Genomic DNA, 19698 nt, shown 5'->3' on the forward strand with positions numbered 1-19698 from the left:
CGCAGGCTCAGCGGCCATGGCTCACGGGCCCAGCCATTCCGCGGCATGTGGGATCTTCCCAGACTGGGGCACGAACCCGTGTCCCCTGCATCGGCAGGCGGACTCTCAACCACTGCGCCACCAGGGAAGCCCCTGGTAGTTCTGTTTTTAGTTTTTAAAGGAACCTCCATACTGTTCTCCATAGTGGCTGTATCAATTTACCTTCCCACCAAGAGTGCAAGAGGGTTCCACTTTTCTCCACACCCTCTCCAGCATTTACTGTTTGTAGATTTTTGATGATGGCCATTCTGACCGGTGTGAGGTGATACCTCATTGTAGTTTTGAGTTGCATTTCTCTAATGATTAGTGATGTTGAGCATCCTTTCATGTGTTTGTTTGCAATCTGTATATCTTCTTTGGAGAAATGTCTATTTAAGTCTTCTGCCCATTTTTGGATTGGGTTGTTTGTTTTTTTGATATTGAGCTGCATGAGCTGCTTGTATATTTTGGAGATTAATCCTTTGTCAGTTGCTTCATTTGCAAATATTTTCTCCCATTCTGAGGGTTGTCTTGTTTATGGTTTCCTTTGCTGTGCAAAAGCTTTTGTTTCATTAGGTCCCATTTGTTTATTTTTGTTTTTATTTCCATTTCTCTAGGAGGTGGTTCAAAAAGGATCTTGCTGTGATTTATGTCATAGAGTGTTCTGCCTATGTTTTCCTCTAAGAGTTTTATATTGTCTAGGCCTGCTAAATTTTAAGTTACTATTCATCCATCTATTTTCCAGCTTCTGAAATTGTGTTGCTCTTTTCTCTTGCTCTCCTTTCCTAATGAGTTTATGAAAAGAAAGGAAGGAAGGAAGGAAGGAAGGAAGGGAGAAAGAAAGGGAAAAGAAGTCTGTTTAGTGAAGTTTTGGGATGGAGCAAAATTAGTTGCGTGCATACCATCTGCCACCTTTAGCCTGGAACTGGCAGGCACATATACACATAGCTGCCTCCTTTGTGTCCTTCCAGCTTTAACTTAAATGTCACCTCCTTAGAGAGGCCTTCCCTGACCACTCAACCTGAAATTAGGCCTTCATCATCACAGCACTTATCACTACCTGGTATTTTCTTATGTACGGTCTTCTGCCCCATTAGAATATAAGCTCCACAAGAGCAGACACCTCAGTCCACCTAGCATCCCCAGCTTCTAAAATAGTACCTGGAACATGGAAGAAACTCAATAACTCTGTTTGGAAATACTTTGAGTATCCAGTGAGTTTCAACCCTGTGTGTGATGTACCCTGGGAAAAAGAAAGAAAGACTGCCCTGTGTGAAGAAGGAGCAGGGTGTATCCAGAAATAAGAGAGAGGCTGCATGTAAGTCATGTGACCATGAGCAGCAAGAGAAACGGCAAAGAGCAGGAGCAGAGCTGCTGGCATCTGAAAAGGCCTGTATTTGAAAACTGTGTTTCTAACTTGAGTCAAGGTCATCCTGGGTTTCGGCTGAGCCTCCGCGATGCGTTGGGCTGAACCTCTCAGGGAGACACCCTAGGCAAAGGTGGACACGTAGGACAGGAAACAGGGAGGAAAGCATATCCTGCTCGCTCTTCTTTAATTACTACAGGAGGAGAGGAGGACAGAAATGGGAAACAGACCTGGGGAGCTGCAGGGAAGCAGGGAGCACGGCAGGAAGCTCTGTTCTGCAGTGTGTGAGGCCACAGTGCATGGGAAATGGGAGCTGCTGCGCATTTTACGTACCAGAGATCCTTACCATCAACCAGGGACATTTCGGGGGCTGTTCACATCCCTGTAGGTACTGAGTGTTGTGTGACCTTTATTTCAAAAAAAAAAAAGTTACAGGTGTTTAGTGTAAAAAATACAGATGACACAATAAAAAATTTTTAAAGTTACCTAATGAGTGTCAGCTTTTAGCTTAGGAGATTTAGTTTATGTTTTTTCTTTTCTTTCTTCATTCAAAAGGTAATACATTCCCGTGGTTCAAAATTCAAAAGTCACAAAGCGGTATAGAGTGAAAAGTGCCCTTCTCACCCGATTCTCCAGCCTCCTCTGAGGTCTCCTCAGAGGTGAGGCGTGTAAACAGATCCTAGTATCCTTCCAGAAATATTCTCTGCCCATCCAGATTTTCTTTTGGCCACGATTAAATAGGAACAGAAATACTCAGAGTGGGACCTCCCTGGCGGTCCAGTGGTTGAGACTTCGCCTTCCAGTGCGGGGGTCGAGGGCGGGGCAGCGGGCGGCGGGGTGGGTTCGATCCCTAGTCGGAGAGCTGGGATCCCTCGAGCCTTGTGGCCACAAAGCCAAAACAGAAAACAGAAGCAGTATTGTAACAAATTCAATAAAGACTTTAAAAATGATCCACATCAAAAAGATCTTAAAAAAAAAACAAAACTACTCAGAGCACACACATGCAGAGACCTTTCCTCTAAGTCAAGGCTAAGGGCTGTGCTCTTCATTTTCGCTGGTAAAGAGACAGCAGTAATAGGACCCAGCGGAGACTGGGGGAGGGAGGGATCTCCTCTCGGTTCATTGGCAGATCACTTAGCATGAAAAAGAACTGTGGTGGAGATAGAATGTGGTCCGCCAGGTGTCAGGTGCTTTTTACTTATTTTTATTTAGGATGGAGCTAGTCTAGGTTTAACGGGGATGGCTGAAGACATGGTGTAGATGTGACAAAAGAAATTATGACTGTCATGTGTGATAGGGAAAAAAGTTTCAATGTGGCAGAGAATGGCGTTCTCTGAAGAAGGCGCTGTGTGGGATGTAAGCTTGGGAGAAGAAAGCTGTTTTCTCTAAGACACCCAAAGTGTATCTCTTAAAGGGGAGTCACTCCACAGTTGAACTGTGGGGCCCGCAATCAGACAAGGAGTAAAACAAGAGAGCTAGATAGATGGTTCCCAGGTGGCATGCCAGAAGGTTGACGGCAATCGGGTGGGACCCAGGTCTGGGGATTAAGTTAGTATGGGTCTGATATTCCCCAATTGGAGGGAGGCCTGATTCTGAAGGTGAAGCACTTCAGCGAAGTCGGGGAGGGAGCAGCTGGCAAATCAGACAGCTCCCCACAACAGGAGATCCAACTGAACCTATCTGGCAAGGGGGCAGTCTTCACAGAAAAAAAAAAAAAAAAAGGGAGAGGCAGAAAGGAACGGTTCTGGAGTCAGACAACTGGGTTCAATCCTGGTTCTAATACTTCTTAGCAGTGTGAACCTGGGCAAGTTAAACTCCTTGTGCCTCAGCTTCCTAATAGAGATAATAAATAGTCTCTCACAGGGGTGTTGCATGATGACCTGAGTTAACCACCAATGAGGGCTTAGAACAATGCCTGGCGCATAGCTAACTCAATGTTTTTCAGCCATACCTATTATTATTATTTCTTTTTAGCCATACCTATTTTTAATAAAGACCTGTTCAGGCCAGTTTTGCTGGCATAGAGGTACTTGGTGATGAATCTGGACAAGCAGAATCATAGATGGATTTCAGGTAGTGATAGGAAGGGAAAAGAGGGGGTGAACAATAGCATAGCAAGAACACATCAGGAAGAATGAGGAAAAAGGGTTCAGGGTGGGGCTGTTTCAGAGAAAACAGCCTGTTGCAGGTCTACAATGTTCAAAGCTACATTGTGTAAGGGAATTCTCTTGGAAGTTAAATGGAGGAAGTTTAATTTCAATTCAAGAAGCATTCTTTTTGTGTGTCCACTTGAAGCTCAAATTATATTGCTAAGGAGGATGGCCAGTCTGCATAGAGGGAACCCAAGATCTATGAGTCAGGAGACTTGGGTTCTAGTTCTAGTTCTGCCCGAAGTAGCTGATGCCGTATTGAATCAAGTTAATTAACAACTGTGTCATTTTGAAAAGAAGGGGCCAGACCTAGTTCCTAGGCCTCATGAGTATTTAACATTCTCTTATTCTAATCCAAGAACAGGGTCTCAAGAGAATTTCAGAGTTGCTCACCTTTCCCCAAGACTCCTTCCCTCAAATAAATCCGTTAAGACTAAGAGCATCTAGCGTTCCTTTCCTTTTCACCAGGTCCCAAAAGGAGCAAGATTTCTAAAATGCTGGCATTGGGAGACAGCCACTTTTTCTTCTCCCATCCATTTCAGGAAGGTTGTTTTCAGTTATTCCTTGGTCTGCCAAGAGTTGCTTCTAGATTGAAGTAGGAAGAAGTAATGAAAACAACAACAGAAAAAAGGTGAGATTTGCTTAAAAGAAGCGAAGCTTGTTTTGCCTGATTCTCTGGGAGAAGGAGTTTGGCAGGTAGACTATGATTGTTCGGGTTCAAACTATCCCTTTAACAAACACTCCCTAAAGGGTGGAATCTGGCCCAACCAGGATTATGAGATACTGATTCATAATGCCGATGGACACCGGACATACTAATAGCCTGCCTCTCATAAACAGGCAACAAGAAGCTTACAAACCCTCAAATAAGTGGCATCTCAATTCGGATATTGGGCTAGGGGGATGCGCTGGTTTAAAAAAACTGGCCCAAACTCTGTGACCCTTAGGGAAGGACTGGTTGTTTAGAAGAAAAATCTTGAGTTCTATAGCTCCTCAGATATGGCTGCTTGCCCAAGGGCTATGAACCTGCATCTTGTTTGCTCGTCATCCTGTCAATCATTTTCCTTTTTTTTAAAAAAAAAGAAGACAAAAATCTGAAGTCGAAAACACCGAATTCCAAGCTTTTTCCAGGGCACTGTACTAATAATACTGGTCTGGCCTACCCCGCTCCAGGAACCCCCCTAGCCTTCCCCGAGGGGTCCGCACTGTGAGGCGCAAAGCAACAGCCCAGCTCCAAAACCAAAGGTTCCATCACCAGCCAATCCCCAGCTGGGATCCCTCAAGAAAACCAGAAACACCTACGGAAGGTGAATGGCATTAAGACCAGCCTATCCGCGGGGACTCAGCTGAAGGGGGTGGGGTCAGAATTAGCCAATAGTATTGAAGTGGTTGTTGTTAGGCGGGAGGAAGACGCCTGCGAGCGTGCGTGGGGCCGCTCCCGGGAAAGGGTGGAAGGAAACTCGCAGAACCAATGGCCGCGGCGGGCGGGCGGTAGTGCGCATGCGTACTGCGACCTCGGGCTGCGGGCGGGAGGCGGGGAGGATGGGGGAGGGGAGCGGGCAGGAACGCGGCGGAGGCTGCTGCCGTCGCAGCAGCTGCCGCCGCAGCAAAGAGGCCATGTTGTGTGGTGTGTGGGGCGGGGGGGAGGAGGGCCGGGGGGGGAGGAGGAGGAGGGAGTAAAGCCGAGAGAGGAGACGGGAGAGAGACACCACACACACACGGCACAAGATGGCCGGAGAGGCAGCAGCACCTCGAGCTGTCAGGCGTTCCGCCGCGGCCGCGGGGCCCGCCGGCTGGCGGGGACTTGCGCCCGGGCGGCCCGCAGGCCCGCGGGAGCGAAGCGGCCGCGGCTGGGGCGAGGCGGGCCGCGCGCCGGGGTCGGAGCCCGCGGCAGAGGCGCCCGGGGCGGCCGGGCCCACGACGCGGAAAGCGCCGCTGCGGCAGCGGCCGCGGAGGCTCCCCGGGGCCCGGGCGGCTCGACCCGGTACGGACGGGAGGCTCGGGCGGGCGGCCCGGCGCGGGACTCGGGTGCGGGCGACCAGGAGGTGCCGACCGCGGCGCTCGGACCTGGTGAGTGGCTCCCCGGCTCCTTTTATTGTCCTTTGTCCTTGGGAGGAAAAGCAAAATGTCCTTGAGCGCGCGAGCAGGAGGGGGCGGCGGGCCGGGCCTCGCCGGCCGGCTCTCCCCTAGCAGCCCCATAGGCGCCGCTCTCTGGCTCTCCGGGCGGGAAACGCCGCGGGGCCCGGGGCTGGGGTCGCGGGGGCCCTGCTGAAGACCGGGCGGGGGGTGGCCTCGTTGCCGGGACCGGCCCCGCCGGGAAAGGGGCGGCGGCGGTGACCGCGGGCGGGAGCCTGAAGGGGACTGCGTGAGGAGAGCCCCTTTCTGTTCTGGTGAGTTATTTTGATATTTAGGGTAAAAAAAAAAATCCTTTTCAGGTTGTCCGACGGGGGAGCTTTTAAACCCCTTTCCGGTGAGGTGGGAACTCATCTTCGTTTTCGAATTTAAAAGAACAATGGAACCCTGACTACGTTTCAACAAAAATAAAACTTGTTTTTTTTTTTTTTCCTTTTGGGTGTTGGCTTTTAACTCTTTCAAAGCCGATTTTGAAAACGGCTGCAGTGTTGCAGATGAGAAGGTACTTGCTGCTTGTTCAAACCTTTATTGACATTAAGGTTGTCTTTTAAAAATGCAAGTTGGAGGAGTGCTTCTGGTATTTCAAAAATTACGAAGACAAGTTTACTATGTCGTCAAGGCTGTTTAATGGAAATAGATTTTAATTACGGTGCTAGACGATGACGTTTGATTAAGGTAGTTGATTTTACTGAGTAATTACGCCAAGATTATTTGACATTCTGATGTTTGAACAATGATTAAATCTACTGTTCGTTACTTTTAAAAAGGTCATAAGGAGCCGTTATCTGTAACTTATCACACCTGAATGTTAGACCATATTTGGGCTAGTTCCTAGACTTTTAAAAGTTTAAGTTCATCATTTGCTGATTTTAAAAAATAATGTGTATTATCACAAGCCACGGTCGACAGAACTTTTACAAAGGAATATTCTGACACCAAATCTCTTTGTGAAGTTACTTTCTCGTAGTGTAAATATTAAAGTAGGACTGCTCGGTAATGGGCGATGAAGAGGAGCCATATTTGTTGCATTTGTTGCATGCATAAAAATCCAGATATGCTCAAAACGGAACAGTATTTTAATAGTGTATTTTGGTTTTTAAAAAACTTGTAGAGTCCTCTGTATAGTCTAGGAATTAAAAAAAATTGTCTGAGAGGGAATTTTGAGTTTAGTGATTTGAAGAACAAACCACAAATGCACAAACCTTTGTGTATTTTAGAATATATTTGTCTTCATCCTGCGGTAGCTCTGGTGTTGTAGAGGTGCAGATCTACGTGAAAACAGTGTTGGGCAGATTTACGTAGTACTTATAAAATCAAAGATACTGGTGTAATGGACTGTGTTTCTGAGGATATTTTTGTCAGTGACATTGTTTTATTTTCCTAATAGCATTCATATAGTGCTACACGTTACATCAGTTGCGCATATCTTGATTTTAGAGACTCTTGTTGTTTAAGTAACAATTTTGGTTTTTCAAATCAACATTTCTGAAATTTTTGAGCACTGCAAGTCGTTTGAAATTAATATTCTGAATCTAGTTTTTATGAATAGCGAAATGCAGAATAATTGCTAGCAGTTTAACCTCATAAGATCTTTTTACATGAGAAATGGGGGAAGGGAGAGACTGAAAATGTTCTAGACCCCAGTTTGAAATTGAATAAAGGACATAGATACTACATGTTTTAGATTTGCTTTAAAGACAAAGCTAATATCCCACTTGGTGAGATCAAATAACTTGTGCTTTAAAAATTTAAAGTAACCAGTGGCCATTTTAACTTCACTAATTTCTCCTGGAGGAGTTAATTTTTAATTGCTCATAATTGTAAAAGGTATTTCTAGATGGTAAAAAAAATTTTAAGTTGATCTCAGTCTTTAAAAATGGTAAACTTTTCCTTTGTTTTCGTGTATTGCTTGCCATCAAAAGAAGAATAAAAATGAAAACAAGGTCATAATCTTGAATCTGTCCAAAGATGTGAATTTTTTGTTTTTAACCTCAATGCGTTAATCTCTAGTGTTTGTTCATACAACCAAAAGATGAGGAAAATAAAGACTGATAGATATTAAGATAAATAACTGCACCCTTAAAATTTACAGGTAGCGTGTCGATGAGCCATTTCTTGAATTTGTCCAATGATCGTTGTCTCTGGAATATTTTCTCATTGTTTCATCACAGTGAAACTTTGGCCAAGAAGTGTTTAAAAATCAAAACATTGATAATCATCTTCCTTTTTTTTTTTAAAGGTAACTTACAAGATTAAAATTATATTTGGTTGATGATGGTTCTGAACAAATACAGCTCTTTTATTTGAGGTAAGAGTGGGTAAATTTTTATTACTTTGACATAAAAGTAAACTTATTAGGTTTTTATTTATTTTGATAATATATATTTTTAGTGAATAGTGATTATGAGTAAGTATCTGAAATAATTTTACAATATCTTTAAACGTTTTCATTGTATGAAAAGTGTATCTGCATAGCCATTGTAACTTAATGTGCCTTTTGAATAGTTTAAAATACTGAAGGTCCTTTAAGCCTTTGTTTAGTTTTGGGAACAAGAAAAAACATTATACTTTGAGGAAAACCATAAACCAAAGATATGCTTTTTCTTTTTTGCTATTTAATATACTGTGCAAACAATTTAAATCTTTTAAATATTTAAAGAAATAAATTTTTTGGGAAATTTAAGCTAGTTGCTGTTCATACTAATGGATTTTAGGAAAGAATGCTTTAAAAATCAGGTTTTGTGAGCATAGATTTTATTTTTTCTTTTATGTAATGAAAAGTTTTAAAACACATATTAGTATTTGGCTATTGGTGGTTCCATCAATAAATTGTTTAGAATATTGTTTTTTTTCCCCCAAAAGGTATGCCATTTTGAAGACAGACCGTGGAATTTTATCCTTGAGGATAAAGGAAATCTTTGCGATAGTCTGTATTTTATATAGCAAGTAAGTAAATGTTTTTATGCAACATCTGAAATCTAATAGCTACCAACAGGAGAATATCACTAAAGTTTGTCAGTGCGACATAAACTGTAGACCTTATTTCGAAAAAGGGATAAGAAAAAACCCATCATATTCTTTTCCTTACATCAAAGCAGTTCTGTGTTAATGTTAAAATAGTTGATACGTGTAATTTACATCAGTAGTGAGACATTCAGTATTTTTCAATTAAATGGTGGTTTAGAATTATGATTAAATCAGTAGTTGAGTCATCAGAATTACGTATCTTTACAGTCTGAAATGTACATTCTTTAGCCATTTTTTTGGTGATGCAGATTACGTTTTAGAAATGGCCTAGAATTTTGTATTTGCAGATCTTATGATTTATCTTAAAAGAAGTATATTTCAAAAACTTAATAGACCCTCTCATATGCTAGTTATTATGTAAAGGATTTTAAATACTCATTTTACCTGTTTTTATGAGTCTTTTTTCCATACAGGTGCAAAAATAAGTTATCTTATAGGAAACTAGAATGTGACTGAAGAGACCTCTAATCTATAGCTTAGTCTTTTTAAAGCATAAAAGGAAGAAATAATTTCAATATGTGTATGGTATTTTGACATCTTAAAATTAGATACATGAATGAGAAAAATACGTACAGAATTTTCAGGAATTACTTCTTACTCTTAAGTTAACACTGAAAGGGGAAGTTACTGTCAAGCAGTATATATTAGGAAGGGATTTATCACAGGAAATATATAATGAGAAACCTTGGGAAGTTTTAAGAATAGCCAAATAACCAATTAATTAATGTAAGGGCAGGTTTACCTTTGTCCTTGTAATTTTTGTGGAAAATTCATCGTTGGTGTTGGCTTATTCTGTTGATTCAGATAGGTGATAAAGGTAATATTTTTATTGCTTTTGCTTTAGCTTTTTTTGCTTTTCAGCCCTTTTGCAGTTTGATCAGATTTATGTTCATTATAGTGTACAAAAGAAAACCAAATGTTAGACCTTTAACAATGTTTTAAAGATGTAACATATATAAAAAAGTTAAGACGTCTTTCATCCCAAGGTCGTTTAACATAAAAATGCCAAGGTTAGGGTTTCCTCTTTGTAAATGATAGGATATTAGGTTGGCATTCAGATGAGGTTGGGCACTGTTATAAAAATTGAGAATAGGGCCTCTTAAGACACAAATGTATGTGAAGTTTAACCTAAGTTTAAGTATAAATTGGCAGTAATTTATAATGGCCTACCAAAGGCGTAATTTGAACCCATAGAATAAAAAATGAATGGTTAAAGAAGATTAGAAATGTTAAATGAAAATTTGTATCTTTTTTAGTCAAGTATTAATAATTATAAAAATAAGTGTTGTAGTAACTCTTAAGTTAACGTAACGGAGTGTAGTTTTCTTTTTTATCACCAACGAGATAAAGGATTATAAGTCACATTTTAAAAAGACGTACATGTACTTCGACCTTCATGATAATATTTAGAGTCAGTGTTTTGAAATCTGCTGAGCCAAGCCTGTAAAATTGGCAATATTTTTGGTGGACAGAAATAATGGACACCTGGGGGCAAATATAACTGAAGATACTGTTGTTTTAAATTACTGTATTTCATAAATACATTGTTTAGTTTACTATTATTTTCTGCTTAAGAACTGAAGTGATAAATACTTAAATATTTGTTTTTATTTTAGCATTTTGAATTCTTGAATCATAAAAGTCACCTGATCAAGTTGGTGATTGGCTTGCATTACGTTTGTTATTATTGGTAATAACTGTTTAAAAGATTCCCTGGAGTTCCACAGAAATGAAAGAAGCCATGCCCCATAGTTAACAAAAGGTTTTCATGAACTACGACATAATAAGAGGTTGGATTATGTGGAATAGGTAATTTTGAATATAAATTTTCTTTCAAGTTTCGTTTACTGTTTGGTTTCTTGATTATTTAAAAATTTGGACTGCGGACAACCAATTATTTTACCTTTTCTCCTCTGATTTTCTTCTTTGTTGAGAGGCATAAGGGGAGAAATGTTAATTTGAGGACATCTCCATCTTCTGCATTAATGAGAGGTGTGTGATAGAGTGGAAAATATAACAGTGATTCAGCAGTCAGGAGACCCAGCTTCTAATGTAAATTAGCCCTGTAATCTAGACGATTTATTCACTGTGGACCTTAGTCTCCTAATTTGTATAAAGTATTTGGAGTTTCCAATTTCTTAAGATACATTTTTGCTCCTGAATTGTGTGGTAAAAAGAGTGTCTAGTTCTCTTAAACTGTAAAGTACTTTTTGTAATTTTTGCTTGCAAATCATGGATGTTATCTCTTTGTTGAAGTTATTTGAATAACATGAAACCTGGGCGATAGTGTGCCTGACTTTCCTAATTTTAGGTGTTCTAAAATATTAATAAATAGTATAAATGCAGGCATAATGGAAAGTTGATCTTAAAAAGCAGTTAAGGTGTGAAATTGTGTTTAAAAAATAAAGATTTAGAATGCTGCAGTGAAAGCATTGTTTTGATTTTTTTTCCTAATAATTTTATTAAATAATTTAAAGATTAGTGTATTTAATGTAACATTTGCAGCTGACCATTGTGAGTATAAATGATGATTTATAGCTTACATGCTTGACTAAGCTATATAATTTCCCTTAAGAAATCTATATTTCAAAGATAAATATCCTCATCTTACCCACTGCCTTTCCCTTCCAGATTGAGCGGGCCAGTACAAACTTTTAATTTTCAAATTGACTTATTTCTGCATATAATTAACTTTTACAACGTAAATTCAGGGATATTTTGGACTTTATAAATAAAAACTATGTGATTTGATTGTTTACATAACTTTCAAGTAACATGTTTCCGACAACGATTTTATTTATACATTGTGTACAGCTAGATAATCCAGTGTTTTGGAAAACAATCTTTGTTTTTTGAAACTATACCACTTATTTGAAATTGAATATTTCCAAAAAGCAATTATATCCTAATATGTGTATTACATAGTAGTCAAAATCATTTTAATTTAGGTTATCAAGCTAAATATTTTGCTTAACTTTAATGGTTTATGAGTTGTGACAGAGTTTTCTTATGACTGTTAATGACTTTATCCCTAGTACCTTATTTTTGTGGGTGGTTTCTTATATTTCACAGTGCTTTCGGATTTTATTCTAATTAAAATGTAAAAATTGTTTTAAGGACTTTAAAAGGTGACAAAACCAAATCTAAGAAAAGCACAAATGGGTTAGTAATGATAATATTAAGACTTGACTAAAGCCGTCTTTGCCTTTTATTATAAAATGACCAGCAATCAAAGTTGTTATTTATATTATACCTACAATTTCATACTAAATGAGGATCCTCGATACTGCAAAATATTAAAGATAGGAGTATGAGCAAAATTATCAACTTTTGTAATCTGCTTAAGGTGAACTTGGCTTACCCCCCTTTAAAGGAAGGCAGAGTACTACTTTGTAAATTTTTGGGAAGGAGATCGAGTGGTAGATTACATTGGTGTCAGTAATTTTTGTGGTGGTGCAAAGTGTGATCCAAGTCCTCTGGTTTTGATGCAGTGAGCACCCCGAGCCACATACTTGTACTGGTAGGTAGCCTTTTTATAAGCGTGTTGTCAGACTAATGTGATGGGTTTCCCTCAGACATTTCTTTCGTGGGGATTCCTTAAGTCATTTCTGCCCTTCTCTTAGGGGTTAAATCAATTTATTTTACTTGATTGATTTAGGTTTTGTCATTGTTCGGTGTAACTGTCTCCTTTATAAGATCACATTAAATTTGGAAGCTTAATAATGCTGTTTCTTGTAAATTGCTTCGTTTTATCAACTTGTTGGGAGGATATTTTAGCACCTTGCTCTTAAAAGAAATCTTGAAGCAGATCTTACTATTTCTTGGCTTATGACTAGTCAAAACGATTAAAGGGATTTAAATTTGGTAAGATAATCAGGAACTTGCTTTATAATTTGAAAAATTGGAAACCTTGGTCATGGAAAAAGCATTTAGGTAGCTTAGTTTTAGCTTAAATCCTAAACTTCTTTTGCGTTCTAAAAATCCTTAAATTGATACACTTTAATACTGAACTTTTGAACAAAGCTTTTTGGGTAGTTCTACCTATTATTGTGATTATTATAATCATACTTTGGCACAGGAGTGACTGGAAAAAGTATATACCTGTATTCAATTTATTTGAGATACAGGAAACATCTTCCATGTTTATGAGGTATTTCAGTCTAACCAGTGAAAAGTAATGGTTATCAGTAACCAGATAAAAAGTAATTTTTATCACGCACATATTTTAGAAAGGGTTAGTGTCGTGTAGGTCAATATAATTAGTAGAGAAAAAAATTTGAAGTTATGCTTAAGGTTTCTATCCTAGAATAGAGTTGATTAAAGTACATGATATTATGAAATAATATAGTAATATTGAAGAGTGAGAAACATGGCCTTGCCAGGTTGGTAATGGAAGCTTTCCTTTAGAAGTCTGGAAAGCAGATTAGCTGAAGGACCAAGAGATAAAATAGTTCTGTACTGTTAAGGAAGGAGTGATGTTGACTCTGTTAAACGCTGTTTTGCAACCATGACTGCCTGTTAGGGAGCCCAGATTTTTACCTAGGAAGTTCTTGGGGCCTGAGACATAACGTGTTTTTATAGTAACTTTATTCTACAGGTGAGCCCTGTGAACAGCCAAACTTAAGATCCTCTGGATCAGAACTTTTGATTTTCTGCTTGGACTGTATTTATAAATACATGTATGTCTCGGTCTTCTGGCTAGTGATCCTGATAAGATGTTGAAGTTTCCAAATAAATCTGTTTTTGTCTTTTTCTGTACATACAATTATTTCTTTCTGATTTCTACAGAAATATGAATCTTGAGGCTGAATTATCTAAGGGACCAGTACAACGAAAATAGATGTTGGTGGAAGAATTTATTTAGTAAGTTTTCCTCAATTTACATGTTTAATTTGTTTTTTAATTTTAAATCTGACTTTAGAAATTTTGAGTAACTGAGTCAGAGTCTGTAAAAATACAGAGGGATTTAGTGAGGCTCAAAGCAGTACAAAAATAAATCAACATGGTTAGATGTATATGAATTTTCTTATTAAAATCTTGTGCGTTAATTTACTCCAACCTTTTATTATTTTCTACTTTTTTTTTTACTTAAGCTCAGGCAGAGTTAAAATGGAAAAAAAACCCTACATTTGAACATGCTTTTAATACTGCACCCTAGGACTTCCCTGGTGGTCTAGCGGTCAAGACTCCACACTTCCACTGCAGGGAGCCATGGGTTCGATCCCTGGTAGGGGAACTTAAGATTGCGCATGTGCTGTGCGGCCAAAAAAACCAAAAAACCCTGCACCCTAGATCTGGGTGTTGGTAAACTCCCACCTATTTTTATAAGTAAAATTTTATTGGAACATAGCTATGCGCTTTCATTTATACATTATCTGTGTTTGCTTTCCAACTCTGGCTACAGAGTTGAGAGTAGCCATATAGTTAATGGCCACAAACCCTATAAAATACTCAGTATTTTTTCCTGTTAGGCAACCTTGCCTACTCTTTCCCTGGATCCTTCCTTTTTGTCAACTTCACATGTGTAAAACTCAGAAGCCCTTAGGTTCTCTTGGTAATAGAGCGTACTTTTAATGGATTTCATTGTTAGTAATTCAAATAAATGAAATAATTATTGAGCTTTCCTTAAACTTGAAAGGCCAACAAAAAGTTTTTCTTCATACTGGGGTTTTGCCTTGATATTAGAAGGTTTGGTTACTACTACTACTGTGGAATTTCTAATTCCCCATCTGAGAAATAGTGGGAAAAGAGTTAGTGGTAAGACTGTAGAAATGAATTTGGATGAATTCTCAAAAGCATTTATTATTGACAAAACTTTTTAGGTATGATAGTTATTTAGTAGTTGTTTCATAAAAGTAATTTTTTGAATCACATTCGGGAATCTAGATTCTAGATGATTATCTTTGCTTCTAATTGCTACTTCAACTTCTATTTGTATAAATGGCTACTAGGGCCTGTAAAATAGTGAAGGTTTTTTTTTTTTTTTTCGATGGGGGATGGTGAGAGCAGAGATGAAAACTTTACTAATGTAGTGTAATTTATTGACTTCATGCCTTATATTTTAAAACGATTGCCTGGCACATAGTGGATGCTCAATAAATACTTGTTGATTTATTGTATATACTTGCTATTAAACATTACCAACTAGTGTTTTGGGTCTAATCTAGTAAAAAGTGAAATTCATTATTTGTAATGCTTTAAATACTAATTTTTAGGTATGCTTGAATGCCAAAACTTTGACTTAGTAAAAACTTTAAAGTTACAGGAAACCACAACTTTCAATCTTTCATGGACATGTAGTCAAGTTTTAAACTAAAATGGGATAATGGGGAAGATTTGATTTGATTGTAAAAAACCTTAAGTAAGATGACTCTTTCTTAGTCAGCATAGTTGAACAACATAGTTTAGCAATGTTGTGAACCACAGCTGGCTGGGTTTTTTGTAGTTAGTTTTTATGCCCACTTTATTTAGGACCCAGACTTGTTAATAAGTTTTAGTCCTGTTGAGGAGTCAAGCTTTTTTGGTAATAAGACAAAATATGTGAAGTCAGTATTAAATGTTTTCAAATTTAAAGACAATACGAAGATTGAAATTGTCATAAGTACCAAGAAGCTTAATTACACGATGAGAATGATCATGTAAGCATCAATTTCTGCTTATTGTAATTTTGTACCCATTTGTCTCACTGATCTTACAGTAACAAATTGTAGTATTTATTAGAACCACTTGTTTAAAAAATTAAGAGTCATTAATCTTTTTCCTTGTACTCTTTCTCTGTCCTGCACATTTTTTGTTGCTATTAAAATGGGGGTTTGCTGGGAAGTAGAGGTAAGGAAATTGAACCCCTCTTAAACACATTCAGTAATGAATCACTTGCTTGCATTTCAAATAACAACTTATTTTACAATATTCCAGTGTTTTTTTTGAACAAATTCACTGAATTAGAATTTAAGACCTCCTTGCTCAATTTTATATTTTTAATTTCTGGATGTATAGTATTTGGGGATTTTAAGCAGTAGCAGGTACTTATGTTCTTCTTACCATAAAAGTTTTTTCTTCCTGGAAATTACCTTAGAACAAGCAATTTGTTCTTAAAAAAAGGAGGTATAAAATAGTGAACATCATAGTGGAAAAATTCTCCTAACTTTTCATAGTATTAGCTTGAAGCTTGTATGTTTGATGATGGAATTCTAGATCAAACCATCATCTCTGCAGTATGTTTCCAGTAATTCACAAATCTGGAAAGATGTGGAGTAGTAGGGCTTAGATACTAAACCCTACTCAGTTTTCTGTACTGATCTTACTTTAATGCAAAATGAAATGCTCTTTAAAGCAGAAAGTGTTTTGTCTTTTACAAGTTGACCCCATGATCCTAGAGCTTTCAGAGATATCATGGCCACTGGAATATAAATTATTTTGATTCATTAAGGTTAGTTTGTAGGTCCTCAGGTACTTTGGTTACTGTGGTATATTGGAGGTCTATTTATTGAGGTCCTTCTATATACCAGGTAATGTAAAAGCTATAAATGTACTAACTCATTTAATCCTCACTACTACTGCCACGTAAGGTAGGTACTACTGTTACAGATGAAGAACTGGATTTTGTTACCCAGAAAATTTCCAGGGTCAGAGAACTCATGCCTGCTTTCTTTTTCACTTTTTAACTTTGCTTATTTGCAAATTTAATTTTTGCAAGAAATTGGAATTCCATGAAAATAAATGGATTTATTCCTAAATCCTTTACTGTTCTTTTAGGTGCTTTGATATTTGACTGAGCACTTTTGCTTATTAACAGAATTCTTACTTCTGGGTTTTCATTGGCTTTATAGGAGTGCAGATTGATCATGGCTTTCTTGTAGCATTCTTTTTCTTCTCCTCCCCCTGCCTATTTTTTTTTTTTTTACCATGTTAAATATATGACAGTATATGTGCTAGCACGACCAATATGCTAGTATTTTTTAATCTCTATTTTTGCCACACAAGCTTGTGCATTTTATTAATTAGTTTTGATATGGTTTTAATATCATTTGGCTTTCTTTTGAAATTTTTTAAAAAAATGTCGTTTTAAAAAGAAATTTCTTATAGTGTCTGCGATGAGTTTTTTACCTCTTGTGGCAGAAGAATATAAAGCACGGAGTTTATCACTTAATGTACTAGATTGAATAAATTGCACCTATAGCCATTGAAATGACTGTAGCTTGATATGAATGCATTAATGTCACCGTTCATCATAATAGTATTTACATTCCCAACTCATTGAGAGATTGATCCTGCATTGTAACAGTAGAGATGGGGAGAAATTGGTTTATAAATTAACTCTGCAAGAGGAATGATGGTGTTTTTACTTTTATACTTTTATATAGAAATATGTCCCTTAATTGTAAGGAATGAACAAGTGGAAGATATTTTACTGATATGGGGAATAAATGAGTTATTTTTAGTTCTCCTTTTAGGCTGGAGAGAAATCGGCAAAAAATGTTTTGGGAGGAATAGCTTTCGTTTGATGTTTATTACTGATGTTGTGATGCTCATTTTCAGTATTTTTTTTAATGAGTGGTGGTGTCTCTTGGTTAATCAAATGGTTTATTAAGTAGATTTTTGTATTGTATATAATAGACAAATCCTCATTGTAGTTTTGGAATCAAGGTACTAACTATCTAATGAGCAAAAAATGTCCTTATAAATCTAGTCAGTCACTCAGACTTCATTGCTATAAATTTAGTTGGAGAGCTGCAAAATTTATAAAGAAGACCAGGGTTAAAACTTATTTTTCTAATTATGTTTTATCATGATGAATCAGGACCATTTATTTAATGGTAAAATATCCTGGCTTCCTTTAATCTCCTTACTTCAAATTATTTAAGCAATGAATTTTTTTTAAAACAATGAGGAACATTTGATGTTTTTGCAATGAGAATATTTTATTTGTATTGAATTTGAAATCTGATAGCATTTTATGGCAAATATCAAATAAGGTAGGGAGATATTTTGCATTTCTGATCATTTTGTTTTCTAGTGGCTGCCTATTGCCTGCATTCTCGTATATGTAGCTAAAGATGGTGACATCTATATTGGCCATTTGTGTTATCTATGCAAAATTAATTAAGATCTGTTGGACTGGAAAACTGCTATGATCCACTGCTTCGGGTTTTTTTTTAATCCTTTAAGATTCTTTTCCATATTTAGTTTTATTTGAAGAAGCTTGGAAAGTTTTCTGCATTGAGATTTAGAATCCATAGTGTTGCTGTAATTTAGCTTTCCAGAATTTTTGAATTTTTGTTTTCACTTCTCATGTAGACAGTATAACAACATTACATTTAACTATTAAAAATTTGACTCTTCACTGCCACATTTTTATGGTTACTGTGTATCTGTGACAGTAAAAGAACTTTGTTACTGGTGTGCAGTTTTGCCATGATTCTCTTACTGAGAACTTGTATGTGCAGCACATACAACTTTAATATAATACAGTTTTATAGTTTAAAGCTGTTATAAAATTATTAAAGCTTTGTGTATGGTAAGAGTATCTTCAAGGTGGGTGGATGTTCTCTGAAGGAATAAGATTATTGATATTCCAACAGCATTTTTTTTCTTTTAATGTTTTCATCAAGCACCCAGTCAGCTTGAAGAGTCTCAAATGGACCCTACCACTGAGAAATCAAGATGGCAGTCCACTATGGGGAATTGAGAAAAATGGATTAATACAAGAGTGCTGTGATAATATACAACCAAGACAGGGTTCTTTTAACATGGATTTCATGAAATGAATGAAGATATAGGTTTCTTACCCAGCACAAATGGACAGTGAATTTGACTTTCTAGAGACTTTGTATCATTAAGAACATTTTTGACATTTGGAGAAGAAAGATGGCACATTAACAGATGATAGTTTGTATGCCTGGAATCTTTTGCAGTTTGATCTGTATGAGTATGATCTTGTGGAATGTTAACTTTAATAAAATTTCTAACACTTTAAAATTTCTCAGTTTGGGCTTTTTTTTTTTAAGCTGAAGCTTCATTAAATACTCGGTGTCGCCTTAAATAACACTTTGACCTTTACAGTTGCCCAGCAGTAAAGTGTACTGAATAAAGCTGGTAAAATGGAAATGGTGTACTGGAAAATGTTTTACTTGGTTAATATTTGTCTTTTTACAAAGTTGTGGAAATTTGTGCTTTAAAAGATGGTTGTCCAGTTAAAATGCTATTTTATGCTTTCTTGAAACATCTTACAAAATTGGTTAACCAGTGGGTAATAATAGAATGTTTAATTTGCTGTGAGATTTTAATGAACTTTTAAAACAAAATGCCTTTTGCCTCAAAATTCAGCATGAGTGATACAGTATTTTTCTGACTTTGTTTTGATGGAAAAGGTCCCTTTTACCTATACTTATTAAATATTATAAATAAAACATCTTGCAGAATATCTGAACACTTAAATTCAACTGAATCCTCCTATTGTCTTAATAGTTAATATTAGGTGAAGAGGTGTTGGATTTATAAGGGAAGGTAGGGAGGTCCTTAGGGTATTCACAAAAGGACTTGAAATTTTGGTGGCAATAATGTCTGCAATAGACTTTATGAAATAGGATTGATTACTGTATTTTTATTACTCTGTACATTTAGGAATTTAGAATAAATGAACCACACTGTCATAGATAACTTATGTTTGAAGCCTAGGTGAATATAGGTTTCATTCATTGATAACTAAAATCAGTTTCAGTTACTATTATGGGGTGTAGTAGGCTTTTGATAAACCAAATGAATTTTTGATTAAATTTTCCCGTTATACAGAGAACAAGTAACAGTGCAGCTTTAATTTTCTTTTGGTGAGAAAGTGTTAATCATACCATGTTTGTGATTAATGTCAAATACCAGGGTATACATGTAGATGATCAATATATATGCAGTATTTGTTCTCATTGGCTGATTTGAGTTGGTTGGTTTGTATAAATCAAAATTGAGATTTTGGATTTTGATTTTTGGTAGAGAATTATGTTGTAGAAA

At 37.1% G+C, this 19698-nt stretch overlaps 1 long non-coding RNA gene across 6 annotated transcripts; it reads left to right on the forward strand.

The window, feature by feature from the left end:
• Positions 1-5223: 5223 nt before the first annotated feature.
• Positions 5224-18675, forward strand: LOC116748765. 6 transcript variants are annotated; one of them, XR_004348353.1, is made up of 5 exons: positions 5224-5604; positions 5970-6169; positions 7907-7975; positions 8530-8613; positions 10311-18675. It is a non-coding gene; the product is annotated as an uncharacterized LOC116748765 (long non-coding RNA). The 6 variants fall into 6 exon arrangements; XR_004348354.1 differs by lacking the exon at positions 5970-6169 and having other exon boundaries at positions 10311-13557; positions 15269-18675; XR_004348351.1 differs by lacking the exon at positions 5970-6169 and having other exon boundaries at positions 13483-13557; positions 15269-18675.
• The last annotated feature ends 1023 nt before the right edge of the window (positions 18676-19698 follow it).

This window comes from Phocoena sinus, chromosome 2 (genome assembly GCF_008692025.1).
Source record: "Phocoena sinus isolate mPhoSin1 chromosome 2, mPhoSin1.pri, whole genome shotgun sequence".
Taxonomy (NCBI): domain Eukaryota; kingdom Metazoa; phylum Chordata; class Mammalia; order Artiodactyla; family Phocoenidae; genus Phocoena; species Phocoena sinus.